This window comes from Sparus aurata, unplaced genomic scaffold, assembly GCF_900880675.1.
Source record: "Sparus aurata unplaced genomic scaffold, fSpaAur1.1, whole genome shotgun sequence".
Taxonomy (NCBI): Eukaryota; Metazoa; Chordata; class Actinopteri; order Spariformes; family Sparidae; genus Sparus; species Sparus aurata.
In genome coordinates, this window is record NW_022045127.1 from 115,092 (window position 1) to 138,353 (window position 23,262).

Sequence of the window (23,262 nt, forward strand, 5' to 3'; positions counted from 1 at the left end):
GTTTTTACTGTTCTCTACTAATAAAGTCGCTCACAGCAGTGACGTGAAATCTGGAGACAAATGTGAAAATGTCTTCTGACAGAAAAGGGCCGGGGACTGATCCAGGACCTGTCTTCACTGATCTGCAGGAAGGTGAGTGATGTCATCAGTGTGAGTTGTATTTCAAAATAAAATACTTTTGTCACAAAGTAACACCAGTGACTCCAGAGGACGATCTCTCATTATATGTTTTATAATATTTACTTTGAATTTTATTTATGTCATTTCTACGTAAACATTATGACATTTTAAAGGGTATAAAAACAGTCACTTTCCTTCTGTACATGACTGTGGAGACTTTCTGTGGAGCTTGGAGTGTTAAATAACTGATTAAAAACAAATACTGACAAGTTGATTTAACCAGGAGGCAGAAATTGTTCTAATAACCTGTTGTGTTATTATAAAATATGAAAGTCTCAGGTGTGTTCAGGTGTGTTTTGTCTTTAGAGGCTATGACGTCTCTCACTGACGTCACGTCTCCTGTCAGAACATCAGCTGCTGGACTTGGATCAGTCCACTAGATGACGTCATGACGCTGTGGTGGAGTCAACACACACGTTTCTCTGATATTTAATCTAAAAGAGTCAATCTGGTCATCTGTTGTTTATTTAAAACATTTATCTGCAGAGTAAAAATTAGAATCTCTTCCTCTGAGAAGTAATCAGGAGCAGAAATACTCAAGTAACGTAACGGGAACTTTAAGTACTGACACTGAGAGCCGACGTGTTCCTGCTGACTGTTGCTCAGTGATGAAGTTATATTTGTATTAATTAAATAAACCTTCAGACTCCTGGATGTCCTCTTACTGCCTCCTCATCAGTCCTGGACTGTAAATACAACCACAGATTATTCACCGACACCAACAGCTGCTCTCCAGCCGCGTTTAGTGCGTCACACAGCGGGAGAGCGGCGGCTCGTCTCGGCCTCCTCCACAGGCTGATTCAGACAGATGTGTGTCCGGACGCTCCGAGTATAAACTCGTGAGTTTGGAGAAATAAACAACCGAGCTTAACTTTTTGTGCTGTTTCCGGCGTAACACTGAAAAGTAGAAATTGTCTTATCGAGTCTAACATGTCAGATTCATTACATTACCTTCAGCTGGAGGTTCAGACGGCCAATACAGAGAAATGAAACTAAACTTTGAGGAAGAAACACCCAGAGAGGCGTGTGACTGACTGAGAGTCACATGCCGAATTTACAAGAAGTCCCAAATAATGAAGAATCAGTCACAAACAGCTTCACAGAGTTTATTAAGTGTCTCCTTACTCAAAAACTCACTAAATGGAGAGATTTCATAAGGGAGTCTGGGGTTGTCTTTCCCTCTTTGCCTCCAGGATGTTGATGTGACTTGTAATATGTTGGTGTTCGTGTTTCTCCTCTGCTGTCATAAAAAAAACGTTCTCAGATTGTTGTAAATGATTGTTAACAACCACAGGAAGCATCTAAAATGTGTGCGGGACAATCTAACGAGGTTCTGGAGGTCCACATCTTAAATCAACAGACTACATGTCAGTTCATGTGTTCTGGTTCCTTTTAATATAACATGAAAACAATATTAATTATTTCTACTTTCTCTTTCACCTGGACACATATTAGAAGATTTTTAAAAATACAGAAATTCATTTGGTGACTAATTGTAGTAAAAGTACTCGATTATTTTCCACCAGCGCACTGACAGAGAAGACATGATGATACAAGTAGAATTTTATATTCAGCTACTTTAGCAGAGGAGAAACATTTCAGTGATCGTGTGTCGTGTTTTCAATCATCTCATCTGATCTGACGTGTGCTGATCCAATAACAAATCAATACATTCATACGTGTTGAAGAAACAGGTTTGCTGAAGTTGTGCTGTTGTACTGACTACTTTACTGCAGCAAAGGATTGTGGGTATTTCTACGCCTGTTTATTCTTAACAAACAGATGTGGGTCTGAATAAGTTTGTCCCTTTTTTTATTCTTGTGGACATCAGGTTAAAAATCAGTTGAACTACCCAGGGATTGAACCCACAACCTCCAGACTTCACAGCATCACTTCACCATCCTGAGCTGATGAATCAGTCTTAAATGAATCACTTTCTTTGAGCATTTCACTTCTTCTAACCACAAAATAATTTTGTGAAAACCTCGAGGATTTCGACTCAGAACTTTAACAGTGGAAGCGACGTCATCAGATACTCGTCCTTCCTTTCTTACAGGTTCTGACTCCAGGCTTGAACCCACGACCTCAGAACTTCACAGAACTTCTTCAGCTCACTGAGCCGTCGAGTCGGCAGCTTGTCGGTTCTGTGTGGACTATTTGGTCTCCGGCTCTTCGGTCCGTCGCCTGCTGTTGGACTTTAAAACTAGTCTGTAACAAGTGGAGCCACCGGGTCAGACAGAGAAAGACTTTTCTCACAGCTGTTTAGTTTCTTGAACGAGATTCAAATCCAACAAACGTCCTGAAAATACAGCCGGACTTCAACAGCCACAAAACACTGAGAGAAACACAATGATTGTCATTAAAATGTGTTTTCTTCTCATAGAATAATCACACAGAAATGAACAGATGTTGTGCAGTTGATGACGTCACTACGGACATAATTACATGTGTTAACCAACACCATCAAACTTTTAGTTTCATCATTAGAAACACATGAAACAAGTCAGAGTGTTTCAGGTGGAGTGTCGAGTACATTTGATCATATTTTACTGTCCATTCACAACTTTGTTCACAATGATTCTTTACAATTAAAGCTACAGACGAGTCAATGTTTTCTGTTTCTTACATTTCACTAATAGTTGTGGATTTTATTGGAACAAGAGCCACAATTCAAAACAGCATATGACAGAAAGTACAAGTCAACGCAATTTACACAATTTAATGGAAGAAGTTTAAAATGTAAATGAAGAATCTTTTCAATCAGTTTGAATCATTTTGTACAAAGTTGACTGATGAATTTATTACAAGAAGCTGAAAGATTGATGTGACTGTGATCCTGTACAGACTCAACTGTTCAGCACTGACAATGTTTCTGTGACAGGAGGAGACTCTGCACACTAAACACCACACAGACACACTGAGGAGGAACCAGAACTGGGCCAGAAGAACCCAAATCCAGGATAAAGAGATTCAGCGAATGTGGTGTTGAAGGTGTGGAGGTGGATCAGTGAGTCAGAGGAGACTCTGTAGAAGGACAGAGTGCCAGCAGGACAGTCCACATACACTGCTACTCTACCAGAGGAGGAGGAGGAGGAGGAGGAGGAGGGGGAGGAGGAGGAGATGTATGTTTCTCTGTCATTGTGACGGACATAGTAATGATCATCAGAGCACCACAGACGCCAGGACTGATCATTGTATCCAAACACACAGTCTTCTCTGTCTCCTTTCCTTCTGATTCTTCTGTAACTCACTGATATAGAAACTCTTCCTCTCCACTCGACCTCCCAGTAACAGCGACCAGTCAGACCAGTTCTACACAGCAGCTGAGGCCATGACCCGGTCTCAAACCTCTCTGGATGATCAGGATATGACTGATCCTCCTCCACATGTGTCATCTTCCTGTTGTTGTCAGACAGTTTGATGTTTCTGTCGACTGTGTTTGTGTCGACTGTGAGCTCACAGGAATCTGATGGAGAGAAAAAGACACAACACAGCTGCAGTTATTAATGTGTCATCAGTGTGATGATGACATCACAGATGTGAATGAGTGATGTCACAGTGTTTTCATGAATGAAAGTAAAAAGACACTCACATCTCCACGGACCTGGTGTCAACCATCGGACTCCAGCAGGCTCCACCCTGAAAGGAGGAGGGGGGTCAGAGCAGCACATCCTCTTTCAGCATGCAAACATGGACATGACATGACTCTCATACACAGAAACACAATCTGTCCATCAGGCTGCTTCTCCCTGTTCTCCCTGAACCTCTTCACCTCTGCCACTCTCCTCACACACTGAGAGTGAGCCACAGGATGTTGGTGTGTGTGAAAGAGGACCACAACATCTGAGAACACACACAAACCTCCTGTTGGATTTATCACTTCATCTTTATTTTATTGGATGTTGTTGCTGTTTCCTGTGGGCGACCTTACGCTTGCTGTTTGATCCAATGTCAACTTGTGCTTATGTTTCTATATTATAGGACTTTTGTATTTGGACGTCAGAACTTTTGAGGTCCGATTCCTGTTTGAAGCTTGGAGGGCTTTTCTGAATCTCAGCTGCACAGTCTGCTTTTTGTTCTTGCTGTGTTTCTGCTGCTTTGTTTTACTGTGCAAAGAAACAAATACAATTTATACGTAATAAATCAATCAGAAAACATTGGACGTTGGTTCCCGACCTCTGCCACAAAACCAAGTGACAGAGACTCCCAGACTGTTTCCCTCCAGAACCTCACAAGTGTCACTGAAGCTGTTTGTGATAGAAACAGTTTCATGGTTTCATGTGTTGACATGTTCATGTTATAGTTTGGTGCTGGATTGATATCTGATGTATATTACAGCAGTAATAGTTACTGTGAGGAGAACTTCATGTCATGTTTGATGCCATTAAAAGCAGAAACAATGACAGAAAATGTCTCTTAGTCTGAAATCTGCTGTGGTGAACATGATGTGTCCAGATGTGACCAGAGGAACATCTGACTATGAAGCCAGGAATCTGTCTTTCTTTCTGTCTGTCTGTGGTTCACATGTCTCCAGACATGTTAGCTAACGTTAGCTAGCTAGCTAAAAGTTCAAATGAAGCAGGACTCACGTGACTAACGGCTGTTAGCTAACGTTCGCTAACGTTAGCTACGTTAGTGGCCGTTAGCGCGCTAGCTATCGATAGCGACCGTTAGCTAGCGCGCTAACGGCCGCTAATGTTAGCTGGCTAGCGAACATCAGTCACATGAGTCCTTCATTCGAACTTCTAGCTAGCCAGCTAACGTTAGCGTTAGCTAACGAGGCAGGACTCAAGTGACTAACGGCTGTTAGCTAGCTAGCTACTTCAGAACCACTCACACATTTTGTTACACTTTGAGACACCAAAAATGAGCGCAGGTGTATTTTGTTTATTTTCGTTTACATGTGATGTGTTTACAACTTGTTTGGAGTCCTGTTGTGGTAAATTCGGTGGGACATATTTTCCAGAAATTCCATCACTCTTTGCAGCTGTGAAGACCTTCATTTCAGATAAGGTCACAGAGAGCTCAGGCTATGAAGGTGAAAGTGAATATGAGGCCAGTGTTGCTCTACAATCACCACCTCCTTAACCCACATCTCCCAAACCAACATCAGTAAGTACATTTTTGTAAAGATCAATTAAAAACATAAAACATTCTGTCACTGGTGATTTTCTTTGTTTTTATTCCTGTGTTTCTTTCCTTCCTACAATTAATTAGGTGCAACTAGTGAATGAGACTCCACCGGAGTGTCTACTCATTGTTGGGAGACTGCAAAAGCACAACCCACAGTGAAAGGAAAGGCCCGCACCCTTCTGCTGGGCCTGTTCAGCACTGATGTCCTACTGAAGTCCAACCTGACGGGAGGGTCAACAAGGTCGGTCCATCTGCAGAGAGACGCAGCCTCTGGACCCCAAGAAGCTTAAAGCTTTACTCAGTAACACAGTAAAAAAAATGTTTAATGGATTAATATATTTTGCTTAAGTTACTGTAAATGGTAAAGGGTAACAAACACCTTAGGACTGAAATGTACACAACTAATAGCAAAACAGATGGATGAATAAAAAGCTTTAACAGCTTTGATATTCTTTTAGATATAAAGCAATTTCTCTATCTAGTTAGAATCCATCAAATATCTTATCAGCATTAAAATGGATCCCCTGTAGTACCTTTAAAATCCCAGCACCAATTCACCTCCCATAGGCAGACGCTTGGCTATAGCAAAGTACAGCTGCTCTCACTGACCACAATGCTTCCTGGAAAACTTAAAGTGGATACAGAAGTATAACCTCCTCGCTCTAAAAGCCCCTTGGAGAACTTTGGTTCCTTGAGAAGCCAGTTCTGATTTCAGACTGAACTATTTACAGGTAACCGACTGAGGAGCGAGGACTCGGCATACAAGAAAAATATTACCAGTATTGGTATCCACCTCATCTTTACTTTTGCAACAATCAGAGGCTAACATTGTGGATGTCTCTCTTATTTTATTATCTTTTTCAGATGCAGTTGTTCAACAACACCCAGGGAAGAAGATTCCAGACATACGGACGTCCATAAACAAAAGGATCTGTGAGTTAAGACACTAAGAGAAGAAAAAGTCCAAGGACAACTGTGAAGGACTGGCCAAGGCTGGCCAATCAGAGCGGGTCTTGATGTTAGCATGTGTCCATGACACTGCACTAAAGGACTGTTGTCCTGTTTTTTCCACTGATGACTGTTTTATTATAATGGACAGTTGTCCTATTGCAAATGTTATTGGAAGTGTTTTTGTTAATTTATTGTTGTGTTGCCATCGATTGGATCTCATTCAAATATAATATGTTTAAAAAAAATGATTTTATTGCCTGGAACTATGATATGATATTCTGTGTGTTCTCGAGGAAATGTCCTTTCAGCTGCTGCTTTTGAAATAAACTTCATTCAGTTAATGTAAACTATATTGATGTATTATTCAATATATTATTTTCATTTTAAAATATATGATAGACATTGTACATGAGATTATTTCATATTTACCATGTATAAAGTATATAATATAATTATGTATATATTTAATGTAAATCAATATATTTTTCAACACATTTAAGACATGTTCCCATATAGATCTGATTATATTATCTTGTACATTGAGGTATATTATCTCATATAATTGTACATATATATTTACATATATTTACGATGTCTCTTCCAATATATAATCTCATATCTAATTTGGGACATATTTCAATATATATAACAATATATTATATAGTATAACTATGTATTTATTCAATATGTGGAAACGGCAATAATTGCAGTATTTTCCCATAAATTGCAATATATGAATTACATATATATAATATATTATTATATAATATGCTGTGGTATATTAATATCTAAATTTCACAATATATGAATACACATGAAATATACTGTCAGATAATATATTGAGAAATATATTTTTGTTGCGTAAGGGGCATGATGACTACGTTGTGAGGAAGGACGCCCCGTGACACCACAGCCAGCAGCTGTTCTGACTGATGGTATCCTCAGTATGATGCTAACACACATGAGGCCACTATCAATGGTGGAGGATGAAGGAGTGCTATGTGCACTTTAGAAAAAACACTATATCTAACTTCATGTAACAAACAGTTTGGAGGCGTGAATCTTCAGTGGCCTCAAGATTCCATTACGATTCAGCTGTCGATGATTCTCGATGCATCTCATTGTTCCTCATCCTCAATAGAGCCCAACCAATTTATCAGCGGGCAGATATTATCGGCCGATATTGGGCATTTTCCAAACTATCGGTTTTGGCATTTATAATGGCAGATAAATTAATATTTGAAAAATAAAATATAAACGGATGAAACACCCTCCAACCATGTAATGAGTGTTAACATCCACCAGAGGGCGCTCTACAACAGGTCGAGTCTTTGCCACCTGATTGACGTACAGGACGGCCAATCTGAGATCTCTTCTTGTAGGGTCACGCGTCATGGGTCATGGGTCACTATGTATATGCAAATGAGCTAGCTACTGCAAAACACAAGCGAGCTAAGTGTCCTGGTTAGCGGCTTGAACTGATATCAACAAAGGAAGGGATATAAAAAAATGCGCATTTGTCAAACTACCATCGCTATTCTGAAGGAGGAGAATGTTGAGAGGCACTTTCGAACCATTAAAAAGTACGACACTGACTCTCCGCTGATTAGCCATTAGCCTTGTCGATCAGCTGTTAGCATAGCATAGAGTCTACAGACACCAGCGATACAGCCCAGATGTGCATTTTTATTGGGATGATGTTTACAGATATGACTGTAAAAGAGGAGATGTTAACATTACTGCTCATGAAAGAACACACGTGGGGAGAGGACATTTTTCAGTCATTCAAAGACTTTGAGGAGAAAACCAGCAGCAGCTCCTGGTGTGTAAACTGTGCAGTATTGACGGCTGTTTGTCACCTATGTGCATTACTGCTGTCAATGTTTATGTGCAGCACCAAGGGTTACATTACTCTCTCAATATCAGTTATGCATTGTGTTATATAAAGTATACTCAGTGTATGTATAAATAAAGAGATGTTTAGTATTTTTTATGTAGGTAGATCATTTCAACCTGGTCATTTTGAAAGTAGCTCACAAACTAAAACAGTGTGTGCACCCTGCTCTACAACACCACAAACCCTATGATATATTTTGATGGTCCTCTGTTCTGTTGTGACAATAAAACAAACAAGTTTATTTTTAAACTGCATTATCATATTATTTCAGTGAGGACTCATAAGTAACTACAAATAACTAATGTTACAGAAATGTGTTTATGTTTTGTGACGTGTTTCTGGATTTTTAAAAAATATAAATATATATATGTTGGCCGATATATTGGAATATCGGATTTTTAAATCACCAAATATTTGTATCGGTATCGGCCTTAAAAATCCTTTATCTGTCGGGCTCTAAACCTTAATGATCTTTTATTCTGAAAGTCCTTCCAATAATCAGACTACAGCAGTCTACAAAATAAAAGCTGCATCTCTTCAATCAAACCTGTATCCATCTGCAGCGTCTTTCACGTTTGTCTGCAATAATCTAGTTTTCACATGGCAGCTTTAAGATACAACACTGGGGCCGAACAATCAACAATCAACATGAGCTGCAGACTCTTGATGATGCTCTGTCTCTGCATCGTGATGCATCTTATAATGGAGACATTTCATCACCTCTAATACATTTATGTTGCTTTTATAATTTGTAAGTTGTTAGAAAGTGAACTGAACAAGACTAAAGAGGAAAATGTAACAGCAATGTTTTATTCTTTTAATAAAATGCTGGACATGTAAACAAAAAACATCTGCTTTTGTGATTTTATGTGATTAATGGGTTATGAAAATAGTTGTTAGTTGCAGCTCTATAACTTGTGACAACAAACACTACTCTGTGTTGTGTTGGTAGGGAGTGAGTCTCTCTGGTATGTGACAGAGCTACGAGCACGTTGCTGCAGTCACAGTAAAGTGCTGCTGTTATTACTGTAGTCGGACATAAAGTGTGTGGATAGACTCAGTTAGTGACTGAAACCATGTGTTGTTTGCTGCCACAGAAGAGAAATTAAAAGTCCATTCATGCAACGTTGTCACGCCATCTTCCTGCATTCAACACTTCCTATAAATCTTTCAAAATGAAGGTCCTGCATTATGTAGTTATTTGAAAGCTTTTATTTTGAAGCAGCAAATTTAGGAAACATTGGATTTCCACCAGCTGCACTTTAACAGACTCCAGAACAGCTGAGAGTGAAACTGAGTCAGCAGCTACGAGCCAGGCTGAAGTAAATTACAACAGCATTAAACCAGAAGTCCACCAACTACTGTAGAGAGCTGCAGCTCTGCACAGGTCACATATCATGTTAATCAATGGAGCAGATGATTGATCACTGAATGTCTTCTTCTGTCATTTGATTTAGCTGGTGGTGCAAAACACTGAAACTTTCCTGCCCCTGCAGGCTGTTATAATGATAACTACCCAAACGCAGCAGCGGTTCACCAATTCTCTGCCGTTGGTCGCTCACACAGAGTGAAGCAGCTCCGCCTTGATTACAAACTGACGTGTAATTCACAAAGAAAGCCGACGCTGCGGCTCCTATAGAGGCGTGACCTACACATCATGATGATGACGTCTGTGTGTTTTTAAGGTGTTTCCCCGTTTTCATTGTCAATCTAAACCCACGAATACTTTATAATCATTTATACCATGGTCTGGGGGAATACTCGATTCTGATTGGCTGCAGGGTGTCCATTAACCCCTGATATATGGACACCTACTAAGTAGTTCCAGTCAATTTGACTGTTCACCACTGCAAATGAATGCGCTAGCTGGCGTACCAAATCTGAATATTTTATTTCCAGCACTGAGTTCAGTGTATCAGTCCTTCAGTATCCTCTGAACACCACAGGGTGGCGACTGTAACACACAAGCTGCAGAAAGTACACTTCCCCTTTAAACTTACTGATACGCGAATAATCCCATATCCCGTTCACTGTTCAGCTCTCTGCTCCAGGCTGCGGCCACAGTAATGTTACACACGGCCGTCATTGTTTGTGAAAATCTTGCTATTGATTTGGGGACAATGACATGACTGGTTAGCGAGCTAATCGTGTTAGCTAGCATACTGTCAAATTATATTTACTGTTTGTCAACCGTATGCAATGTTATTGACTTTGAATCTTGCTAGCATAGCATTAGCTTTCTGGCTCATCGCTGAGCGGACTAGAATATCTCCTGTTGCCAAGTCGTATTTATGATCCGTCCTATTTACTGGAGGAGTGAACAACGTCTCCGTTGCATAAGAACCTTACGGGAGAGTAATGACTGTTCCAGGTATTAGTCAAACCCTCAGGCGTTACCAGGGAAACTAAGTTATGGCTTGTGAAAACTTTATATTTTGATTGTAAAACGCATGAAAATGTAAATTAATGGTCCGAATTTCTTTTCTTTGGCAAGTGACCATGGTATAAGTGGCATAATGCTCTTTGAGGTGTCCATAAACAGGAGTTAATGGGCCTCTGCGTCGTCCATTAACTCCTGTTTATGGATGCCTCGTTGGGCATTATCCCTTACATGGATGCTGTTATAATGTGTAGTGATTTAGAGCTAAAAACCTAACTTTGTCACTCTCAAGGATGTTTGGTGGGTCAGGATCTAAATTACATAAGTAAATAATTTCCATCAGTAAACTCCACACTGTCTGACTCACTAACGGGGACGGAGGCTGTTTTCTGGGGGAAAATTCACTGAAGTCACGTGTATCTGCTGTATTTTCTTGCTCAGCTTTTGTTTGGTCGTGTAACTTTGGTTTGTGGGACATTTCTCTTTACTTAGTTGAGTGAAGGACCTGTGTTGTTATCAGACTGTCAGACCGACAGTCCCTTGATATGCACAGCTGGCTTATTCATTCACACTGGTTCAGTCCGTCAATAATGCGCCCCTGATACTACCTCCAGAGGCGGATCAGCGTCGGAGCGAAATTTCACCCCTCGCCGCCTCCGAAAAATTCACACAGATGCGGAGAATTGGCAGTGTGCAGTGTGAATGTGGCTACTGACTGTCTGTGGCTGCAGCAGGACTCTACATACCTGAGAGTGTCCAGTCTCCAGCCTGGATCCTCCAGTCGAGCGGAAAGCTGCTTCACTCCTGAGTCTCCTGGATGATTGTAGCTCAGGTCCAGCTCTCTCAGATGGGAGGGGTTGGAGTCCAGAGCTGAGGCCAGAGAAGTACAGCCTTCCTCTGTGATCAGACAGCCTGACAGCCTGCAGACACACAAAACAACACACATCACACATCAGCTGACGGTCCTGATAATTCAGTGCACATCTGTGTTTAAGGGATTAACATTTATCATATTCATTATCTTAGTTTTCAATAATCAGCACTAAACGTTGAGTATAACTGAAGTCGATGGAAATGCCATTAGTTTTGCAAATATTTGGCCATGAACCAACATATTGTACAGATTAAAATGATTACCTGATGATGGCAAGAAAAGAAATTACAGTTCATCCTGAGGAAAGCATATATCTTAATATATATATTATAGTTTTAGGAGGTTCAGAGGTGGAATGAAACTGTTCCCCCATTCCACCTTTGTAACTTTCACATCTACAGTGAGGTGGAATGAAGAGACAGTGTGAATGGGGCTTCTGTGTCTGTCTCAACCCAACCAGTTGAGACAGATGGCGTCTCACTATTTAGTCCGGCTGTGCTTGAGATTTCTGCCTGTTAAAAGTCAGTTTTTTCATTCCACTGTAACAACTGCTTGCTCATAAGGAAAATGTTGGGTCTCTTAAATAAATTGAATTATATTAGGAGTATGATCAAGACCTGCTCCAATTGTAAAGTTAAATGAACTAATGACATAAAAAAAAGAATCCTGACCTGAGAGTTTCAAGGACACAGTGTGGACTCTTCAGTTCAGCAGAAAGTAGCTTCACTCCTGAATCCTGCAGGTTGTTGTTATTCAGGTCCAGTTCTCTCAGACTAGAGGACTGGGAGCTGAGAACTGAGGACAGAGCTTCACAGCTTCTCTCTGAGAGGTTACAGACACCAAGTCTGGAGCGTGAACAGTAAAAAAGACATTTACAGTATCGATAATATCATTGTAGAACATGTGAACTTGCTTTCTGATTTACTCTAATATGTCAGAGAAATTAATAATCAAGAAAAGGACATCTGGAATAAACAGACATTTAACAAAAATAAGTAGTATGGCTTCAAAACATAGTTCTAACACAAGGCAGAGAGAGAGAACATTGAATTCAAATGTTAAAGAAATAACAATAGTAGTTTGAGACAAACTATGAACTATCTGACCTTAGAGTTTTAAGTTTACACTGTGGACCCTCCAATCCAACAGACAGATGCTTCACTCCAGAATCCTGCAGGTTGTTGTTACTCAGGTCCAGTTCTCTCAGACTAGAGGACGGGGAGCTGATAACTGAGGACAGAGCTTCACAGCTTCTCCCTGAGAGGTTACAGCTACTCAGCCTGGAGCATGAACATTGAAGAAGACATTAGGCGATGCAATATTCATAATATCATTGTAGCACATGTAGACTTTCTTTCTGTTTTACGCGAATATGTCAGATATGAAAAATCATTAATACTAAATCTGGATTCAACAGACATTAAACAATAATAAGTAGCATGGTTTCTCTCTGAGAGGTTACAGACACTCAGTCTTGACAAAGAATGATGAAGAAAATTAATTTTTATTTGGGTCAATAACAGCACATTCAAAATAAAGTAAAATAAGTAGTTTGAGACAAACTATGAACTACCTGACCTTAGAGTTTTAAGTTTACACTGTGGACTCTCCAATCCAACAGACAGATGCTTCACTCCAGAATCCTGCAGGTTGTTGTTACTCAGGTCCAGTTCTCTCAGACTAGAGGACTGGGAGCTGAGAACTGAGGACAGAGCTTCACAGCTTCTCTCTGAGAGGTTACAGACACCTAGCCTGGAGCGTGAACAGTAAAAAAGACATTAGATGATGCAGTATTCATGATACCATTGGAGCACATGTGACCTTGCTTTCTGTTTTACTCTAATATGTTGGGAGATATGAAAAATCAACAAAACTAAATCTGGATTGAACAGACATTTAACAAAAATAATTAGTATGGTTTCAAAACATAAGAATTCTGACGTGAGAGAGAGAGAACATTGAATTCAAATGTTAAAGAAATAACAAAAATAATTTGAGACAAACTATGAACTACCTGACCTTAGAGTTTCAAGTTTACACTGTGGACTCTCCAGTCCAACAGACAGATGCTTCACTCCAGAATCCTGCAGATTGTTGTTACTCAGGTCCAGCTCTCTCAGACTAGAGGACTGGGAGCTGATAACTGAGGACAGAGCTTCACAGCTTCTCTCCGAGAGGTCACAGCTACTCAGTCTGGAGCGTGAACAGTGAAGAAGACATTAGGCGATGCAGTATTCATAATATCATTGTAGCACATGTAGACTTTCTTTCTGTTTTACGCGAATATGTCAGAGATATGAAAAATCATTAATACTAAATCTGGATTCAACAGACATTAAACAATAATAAGTAGCATGGTTTCTCTCTGAGAGGTTACAGACACTCAGTCTTGACAAAGAATGATGAAGAAAAATTAATTTTTATTTGGGTCAATAACAGCACATTCAAAATAAAGTAAAATAATGAATCCTGACCTGAGAGTTTCAAGGACACAGTGTGGACTCTTCAGTTCAGCAGAAAGTAGCTTCACTCCTGAATCCTGCAGGTTGTTGTTACTCAGGTCCAGTTCTCTCAGACTAGAGGACTGGGAGCTGAAAACTGAGGACAGAGCTTCACAGCTTCTCTCTGAGAGGTCACAGTCACTCAGTCTGGATAAAGAATAATGAGCAGAATAAGAAAATTATTTCTATTAGGATCAATAACAGCACATTTACTGCATTATGAAAAAACTTCTCCACACTTACAGAGCTTTGTTGGAGGCTTTGACCACTGGCAGCAGCCTCAGAAGAGCCTCCTCTGAAGCAGAGTATTTCTTCAGGTCAAACATGTCCAGATCTTTTTCTGATGACAGTAAGATGAAGACCAGAGCTGACCACTGAGCAGGAGACAGTTTATCTGTGGAGAGACGTCCTGATCTCAGGTACTGTTGGATCTCCTCTACTAGAGAACGATCGTTCAGTTCATTCAGACAGTGGAACAGATTGATGCTTCTCTCTGGAGACAGATTCTCACTGATCTTCTTCTTCATGTACTCGACTGTTTCCTGATTGGTTTTTGAGCTTCTACCTGTCTGTGTCTGCAGACCTCGGAGGAGAGTCTGATTGGTCTGCAGTGAAAGACCGAGGAGGAAGCGGAGGAACATGTCCAGATGTCCATTTGGACTCTGTAAGGCCTTGTCCACAGCACTCTGGTAGAAACGTGTTGATTTGCCTCCAAAGACGTCAGACAACCAGGATGTCGACTGCTCTTGTTCTGACAACAGATTGACTCCAGAGTTTATGAATGTCAGATGGACATGAAGAGCAGCCAGAAACTCCTGAACACTCAGATGGACGAAGCAGAACACCTTGTCCTGGTACAGTCCTCTCTCCTCTTTAAAGATCTGTGTGAACACTCCTGAGTACACTGAGGCTGCTCTGATATCGATGCTGCAATCTTTCAGGTCTGATTCATAGAAGATCAGATTTCCATTCTGCAGCTGATCAAAAGCCAGTTTTCCCAGAGACTTAATCATCTTCTTGCTCTCTGGAGTCCAGTGTGGATCTGTCTCAGCTCCTCCATCATACTTGACCTTCTTCACTTTGGCCTGAACCACCAGGAAGTGGATGTACATCTCAGTCAGGGTCTTGGGCAGCTCTCCTCCCTCTCTGGTCTTCAACACATCCTCCAGAACTGTAGCAGTGATCCAGCAGAAGACTGGGATGTGGCACATGATGTGGAGGCTTCGTGATGTCTTGATGTGGGAGATGATTCTGCTGGCCTGCTCCTCATCTCTGAATCTCTTCCTGAAGTACTCCTCCTTCTGTGGGTCAGTGAACCCTCTGACCTCTGTCACCATGTCAACACACCCAGGAGGGATCTGATTGGCTGCTGCAGGTCGTGTGGTTATCCAGAGGCGAGCAGAGGGAAGCAGTTTCCCCCTGATGAGGTTTGTTAGCAGCACATCCACTGAGGTGGACTCTGTAACATCAGTCAGGATCTCAGTGTTGTGGAAGTCCAGAGGAAGTCGACACTCATCCAGACCGTCAAAGATGAACACAACCTGGAACTCCTCAAAGCTGCAGATTTCTTTGGTTTCAGTGAAGAAGTGATGAACAAGTTCCACCAAGCTGAACTTTTTCTCTTTCAGCACATTCAGCTCTCTGAAAGTGAATGGAAATGTGAACTGTATGTCCTGGTTGTCTTTGTCTTCAGCCCAGTCCAGAGTGAACTTCTGTGTTAAGACTGTTTTCCCGATGCCAGCCACTCCCTTTGTCATCACTGTTCTGATTGGTTCGTCTCTTCCAGGTGAGGCTTTAAAGATGTCTTCTTGTCTGACTGTTGTTTCTGGTCTGTGTGGTTTCCTGGATGCTGTTTCAATCTGTCTGACCTCATGTTCATCATTGACCTCTGCAGTCCCTCCCTCTGTGATGTAGAGCTCTGTGTAGATCTGATTCAGAAGGGTTGGGTTTCCTGCTTTAGCGATCCCCTCAAACACACACTGGAACTTCTTCTGAAGGTTAGATTTGAGTTTAAGTTGACAAATTCCAGAATAACTTCCTAAATAAACACAACAGAAAGTTCAGTAAGTTATCTATGAAGAACATATGACAATTTCCTTCCCCTAAAGTAGCACATATAAACATGTTTTCCATGTTTTTCCTCCATCTGTTGAGACAAACTGTCTCAACACGTTAAATCTTTAGAGAAATCCTCTTACTGCTCTGCAGACAGTCAGCCAGCTCCTCCTGCTTCATTCTCCTCAGGAAGTGAAGTGTGATCTTCAGAAATGCCTCTCTGCTGCTCCTCCTCTGCTCTTCATCCTCACCGTCCAACACCTCTTCATCCTCCCTCCGACTTTCTGAGCATTCTGGGTAATCTGAACTCAGAACCTTCCGGACCTTCTTCAGCTCGTTCTTCACAAAAGTGACAATGTTCTCCTCCAGCAGCTGAAACAGAATATTATGTGAATGACAACATTTAACATCAGATCCATGTTGGACAGATTCACCACTGGTCTGTAAAGTGCAGCATGGAGATTTTTGTGAACAGACTGGATGTAAAAGTAGTTGTTGTTCATGTACAGACCATAAATATGGAGTCCAGGTGTGTCTGATGCTGCTGGACAGACGGACCTCTGGGAACCTCTGAGCTCTCCTGGTCGACTCTGTGGAGGAATCATGAAGAATCAGTTACATTGTGTCTGCAGAACTTTGAATCCGATACCAAAAAACTAAATTAGTGGTTTGTTTTTTGTAGAAACTTGATTTTGATATTTAATTTGTCTGATTTGTGACATGAAATAAATGTATTGACTTCTGTGTGATTAATGACACAACTGGTCAGACTGGATTTAATGAGGACAAACATCAACAGAGAGCAACAGGACAACAACTTACTGTCTGTCTGAGGAATGTTCTTGTTTGAATTCAATGATCTCATCCATTGATCGGGACAAGCAGGATCTGGTGTAAAAAGCATGAATCAGTTATATTTAAATGTAACAGCTCACCTCTTTACAGCAGGAGGTTGTTGTCCTTTAAAATGAATGAAGCAATCTATTGACTCGTCACTCTTGAAGGACACACAGCTGGGCTCAGGTCCATGTTCCTGTTCAGGTCCAGGTCCAGGTCCAGGTCCAGTAGAGGCTGGTCTCCTGTTGGACAGAGAAGAAGACCACCTGAGATGTTAATTCACTTTCTAGTCTTCAGACACAGAAGCTTCTGACCATAAAATAGTGGAAACATCAGGAATAAACCTTTAGAGAATATTGGACCAAACTAATTCAATAAAGTGAAATGAAGAGTTGAAGACTGGTTCTATTGGGCAGCTTTCTAAAGTGAGAATATAAATTTAAGTGAAGAAGAAAGAAGCTGAAAATAAACATCAGGTTTCAAAAAAACATCTTTCTCCACAGTTAAAACATGAATCAGTCACATATTAATGTTATTAACAGCTCACCTCTTTACAGGAGGAGCTGGTTGTCCTTTAAAATTATTGAAAAGATCTAATGACTGGTCACTCTTGAAGGACACACAGCTGGGCTCAGGTCCAGGTCCAGGTCCAGGTCCAGGTTCAGGTCCAGGTCCAGGTCCAGGTCCAGGTCCAGTGGTTTTAGAGGGAGGGCCTCCCTCCTCTCTGTCCTCACACTGATTCATGCTGCTCAACTCACACACACTTTCATCTGGAGAGGAAACACAAATCATTCATCTGCACATCAACTGAACATTAATTGACTATTATTCATTTCAACCATGAAAATTTAAACATAAAACAATTATTTCACAACAAGAAGTATAAAGTGACCTTTGAAAAAGAGAGAAAGGACAAAATGTTTGAAACATTCAACAAATAAAATGAAAACATTAAAGACTAAGATGAGCTGCAGAATAACACAGTGCAGCTCAAAGATTACACAGCAACACACACACACCAACAGTGACTAAAGACAAATACAGTCAGCTGACAGTTTCTACAAACTGTGGCTGAAATTATTATTCTAAACAACGTTTGGCTCTAAGAAACTGTCAAGTGTTCTCCACAACTTTTGACATCTTAAAGACCAAACGACACAGAGTCTTCATTTAGGCTCTAATATTTCTTTTTATGCAACTTTATATTTCTACTCCACGACATTTTAAAGGCAAATATTTGTCTGACAGACTTCAATTAATAGTCTGTCAGACAAATATTTGCCTTTAAAATGTCGTGGAGTAGAAATATAAAGTTGCATAAAAAGAAATATTAGAGCCTAAATACAGTATTTGAGTAAATGTACTAAGTTTCAATCCACCTCTGTTGATAATAATCATTTAAAACTCTAATAGTTTCTATTTATTAACATATTTACTGTTGTCTGAGTTTGTTCATAAATATTTCACCTGAATGTATTTAATGTCAGAAAAACATCAAGAAAAATAAAGACACTGATGTATTATTATTATTATTATTATTATTATTATTATTATTATTGTTGTTGTTGTTAATAGACAACCAACACTTTGCTAGTGTGCTTCTGTTATTACATCTAACATGATTTTACCTGCATGTGATAAATTAACTGCATTCATTTTGAGTTCAGGGAGAAAAATGTCTCGATATCGAGCCTAAAACTTATTTCTTGTTTATGTGAAAATATATTACATATATTCATATATATGTGATCAATAAAATATTAATGCTTGTAAGAAAAGAGTTTTCCAACATGTTTTTTATGTAGTGAAACTTTTACAGATTCTGCTCGTCATCTTACTCTGATACAAAGAGCAGCGATCTGAGTTTAACCTCATGTGTGACAACTAAATGTGTTACAAGCTCAACAATATAATATATATAATATAGACCTATGTCACGAACAGTGTTGGGAAGATTACTTTGGAAATGTAGTTGGTTACAATTACAAGTTACCCTGTTGAAAATGTAATAGTAGTGTAACTATTTCAATTACTTTCTCAAAGTAATGTAACTAATTACATTTGATTACATTTTGATTACTTTTCTTAATTTTGAATGAAATCTCTCAACTGTTAACCATTTTCACATTTTAAGACCTATAGTGTGATAAACCTTTCAGTTCAAAGGTTTAACCATATATTATGAGTCTGACCTTCGGCCTGTACTGCGAAGGAGGCTCACTTCCTCACTAAATGGAGCGACAACGGGCTGATTTCAGCCAAGAGGAGCAGGTTGTTTTAATGGAGAGAGTATGAGCGATACAAAAAAGCCTGATCACAGCCTGAAGCAACAGTGTTGCTGCAAATATGACAAGAGGAGGCTGATTTTAATTTCTGACAGCTCTACATTGAGCTGCTTTTAAATATGAAGCTTTAGAGCAACAACAACTGTTGTTTTGAACTGTGTTTTATATTGTTTTCATATATTTCACTGATCGCAATTATAAAATGCCAGTGTGTGTTTTATTGAAAGCGAGGCTGGTGTGCGTATGAAAATAGGTTACAGTGGGTTTTTTAGGTGCTGTAGCTACAAGCAAATCTCATGTTGTCTCTGTACAAAGACCTTTTTAAATGTGAGAAAACACAGTAGACCTACTCAAGATTTGCGTTTGGGCAACACATAACAGGCGAAACAATTAATTTATTCATCGCCACGACATTAAGTTAAAGTATCTGTCCTGCTGCGAGCGCACAACTTCTTTCAGTGGTGACTGACTGTATATAAAAGTAAATAAATGACCTCCTGACGCGAGTCGGATCATCAGCTGAGCAGCGTATCCCCTCAGCTGAACATCTGTAGGCGGAGACGCTCAGAGAGAAAGCAAACAGCAGCGGATCAGCGCGATCTCTCCCTCCGTACAAATGCTCCGTTCTGATCCCGCTCCACTGGACTTTCAAAGTAAAGGTGACGTCAGCTGTAAATGAGTTGAATAGTGAAATAGCGGCGCTTTTATAACCGATTTTATGATTAAACTCTGAACAGAACCTGGTCGGGACCAGGTTATGAGCTAAGCATAAGTTACCATGGTGATCTAGTCGGGTTAAAAGAGAGCCAGCTTTGTATACAGGGAAGCCTGGCTTCTGTCTGTATTAAGTGTTTTTTGTATTTCCAGCCCAGGAACATCTTGTGCGCCGCCGACACTGTTGCTGCTGAGTCTGACTGCCGCCGTACGGTTTGTCGGTTGAGTCGAATAGCACATGACCAGAGAGAGCCAATCACAAGCGTCAGTTTTGGAAGGAGGATGTTGATATGAAAAAAACTAAAAACAAACATGAATCCAGGGGGCGAAAAACTATTTAATAAATCCGAGCTTTGGCGGCGATTTTTCAAATGTAACTTAAGTCGTAATCATTGAAATTTCCAAAAGCAACTGTAATTTAATTACATATTTTCTCCCAGTAATGGGATTACGGATTACAATTACGTACATTTTGTAATTAAATTACGTAACGTCGTTACATGTAATTCGTTACTCCCCAACACTGGTCACGAACATAACACTTGTTTACTTTATGGTTGCGAGTGTGCGTCACCTGTGTGACGTAGCTGAGGTCTGAGGTCACATGACGTAACACACCGCGGAGTAATAATATGAATAATGAGAAGAAGTTAAGCTTCTACAGTGAAACTCTAAATACTCAAAGATGTTTAACCAAGGTAGTTAAACTGTCGTCAGTCTGTGTTGGCTGTGTTTCAGTAAGTAAGCAAGTATCAGCACACAATGGTGGATATTCTTATCGGCAGTTGTTTCTCCTCCGTCGTCCCGAGTTTAAACTTAAACGAGTTCGTCGAGAAATAAACAACGAGCTTCACTTTTTGTGCCGTTTCCGGTGTAACAATGAAAAGTAGAGCTTGTGTTAGCGAGTCGAACATGTCAGATTCATTACATTACCTTCAGCTGGAGGTTCAGACGGAGAAAACTATCTGCAACACACCTGTCAGAGAAAGTGAAAGTAAACTGTGAGGAGGAAACAGCCAGAGAGGCGTGTGACTGACTGGGAGTCTTCCTGTTAGACTGAGAGCTGCAGCACGACCCACAACGAGCTAACACATGCCGAATTTACAAGAAGGCCCAAATAATGAAGAATCAGTCACAAACAGCGTTTCAGGAGGTTATAAAGTGTCTCCTAGCTGAAAAACTCACTAAATGGAGAGATTTCATAAGGGAGTCTGGGGGTTGACATGTTCAGACTGTTAGTGACGTCACCACAGAGGATTTCTGGGTATTGAAGTTCCAATCAAGAGTAGAATGTGTTGGTCAGAATGTTTTCACAGCTGATGTGGACACCATTCATTATTAAATACGGCACATTTCAATGAATATCCTTGAATATAATTTTGACAAATCCTTAATCACTGGTGACTTCTTGTAAATTCGGCTTTAAAATGCAAAACATTAGGATGTTTATTTCCTTGTAAAACGTGTCAGTTTGCACCAGCCTACATTAAACAGTAACTACTGTAATATGAGCTACTTCTTAGTCATGTTGAATATAAAAGCAGCTTTGTTATAAGATCAGTTCAGGGCTGGATGAAGAGTCAGAGCTGTCAGACTGAGAGCGCAGGACACGAGATTCACCACAAGAGGGAGCTAAAGGGCAGCAGAGCAGAGGAGAAGCACCACAAGACACAAAAACATACTTTTTTAATTCTTTACAAAAAACAAAGGACAGAGAAAAGAAACAAAAAAACAAAAAAAAACAAAAACCTACATACAAAATGGACACACAACACCTGACATTGTTACCCTGAGAGGAAAATCAAAGCTTTGGTCAGTACAGAAACAATACAGGAAACTGAATGAATTACAAATACCACATAGCAGCCTGATTCATATTATTGGTCATTTAGGTCTCATCAAGTAAGGCCAAAAATGGTTTCCATGTTTTCTCATAATGCTTAGGTGCATTCCCTCTACTAAGGCGAATCTGTTCCATCCTTGAAACAAAAACCATTTCGTTAAGCCACCTCTTAAAGCAAGGGGATGATGGAGATTTCCAGTTAAGTCAAATTAATTTTTTGGCTGCTACCATGCCTGTTTTGAGAGCCTGCTTACAATGGGAAGGGAGGGACGATGTCCTTTCAGAGGAACCAAAAATAGCAAGGTTACAGTCTGGTTGAATAATTATTTTATATTGCTTAGAGAACCAATTGAATATGTCGCTCCAAAAGCTGTCCAGCACTGGGCAATACCAAAATAAATGTGAGAGTGAACCTTCGGCTCTGTTACATCTATCACACATGGGAGACACTGATTCAAATATTCTATTAAGTTTAGTTTTGGAGTAATGCAGTCTATGTACGACTTTAAATTGAATTGGGCGATATCTTGAGTTTATAGAACACTTCTGTATACTGGACAGGCCCTCCTCCCATAGTTCCTCTGACAGTGGAACTCCCAGTTCTTTTGACCATATATCCCTGAGATGACTGGTACTCACTGGCATCTCAAAAGCAGTAACAAAGCGGGAAATCAAATGCCTGGAGTTTGGTTGTAAGAGAAATGTATCATAAAAATTATAATTATGTGGTCTTAATGGGAAATCCGAAACATGTTCTCTTACAAAATGTCTGACCTGTAAATATCGATAAAAATGTGACTGAGGGAGGTGATATCTAGCCTGGAGCAGAGGGAAAGAAGCAAAATTGTTATCTATGTAAAAATCAGAAATGCAACGTAGGCCTCTCTTTCTCCAGTCCAGAAACACCCCATCCGTCAAGCCTGGTTTAAACAAATGATTACCCGCTATTGGTGCATTTAATGAAACATTTGGTAATCCAAGGGCTTTTCTTATTTGACTCAATATCTTCAAAGAATTGCTAAGAACAAAATTGTTACCAAATAACTTGTGGGATGGCTGTGCAATTGAAAAGAGCAACGCTGGGAGCGAAGTTTGTGATACAGACATGGATTCAATTTTTAACCAGAGCGGAGAGGAACAGTCATCATGAGGAGAACCCCCCTGCCAGAAAATGAGAGCCCTTGCATTTGCAGCCCAGTAATAATGCCTAAAAATCGGGAGACCAAGACCCCCGCTTTTTACGTTCTTCTGCAGATGGGCTTTAGAAATGCGAGGGGGTTTATCTGCCCAAACAAATGACAGGACAACTGAATCTAGTTGTTTAAAAAAATGTAACGGCAAATAAATAGGGAGGTTTTGAAAAAGATACAAGAACCTTGGAAGTGCAACCATTTTAATGGCATTTATACGGCCAATCATTGAGAGAGGGAGCAGTTTCCAGTTCTTAATATTAGCTTTTAGTTTATCCACCATATCCAAAAAATTCAATTTCAGTAAGAGTTTGGGGTTTCTGGAAATCTTAAGGCCAAGGTAATTAATATGGGTAGTAACCAATTTAAATGGCAAAGATTTCACGAAAATAGGGCACATGTTAGTCAATGGCATGAACTCA

The 23,262-nt window shown here is 40.1% G+C and overlaps 2 long non-coding RNA genes across 2 annotated transcripts; one reads left to right on the top strand and one right to left on the bottom strand.

The window, feature by feature from the left end:
• Positions 1 to 5,107: 5,107 nt before the first annotated feature.
• Positions 5,108 to 6,570, top strand: LOC115577875 (uncharacterized). The gene is made up of 3 exons (XR_003983293.1): positions 5,108 to 5,292; positions 5,398 to 5,614; positions 6,178 to 6,570. It is a non-coding gene; the product is annotated as an uncharacterized LOC115577875 (long non-coding RNA).
• A 6,563-nt stretch (positions 6,571 to 13,133) lies between these two features.
• Positions 13,134 to 13,953, bottom strand: LOC115577874 (uncharacterized). Its single transcript, XR_003983292.1, has 3 exons — positions 13,890 to 13,953; positions 13,435 to 13,608; positions 13,134 to 13,167 (listed from the first exon to the last, which is right to left on the bottom strand). It is a non-coding gene; the product is annotated as an uncharacterized LOC115577874 (long non-coding RNA).
• Positions 13,954 to 23,262: the final 9,309 nt, after the last annotated feature.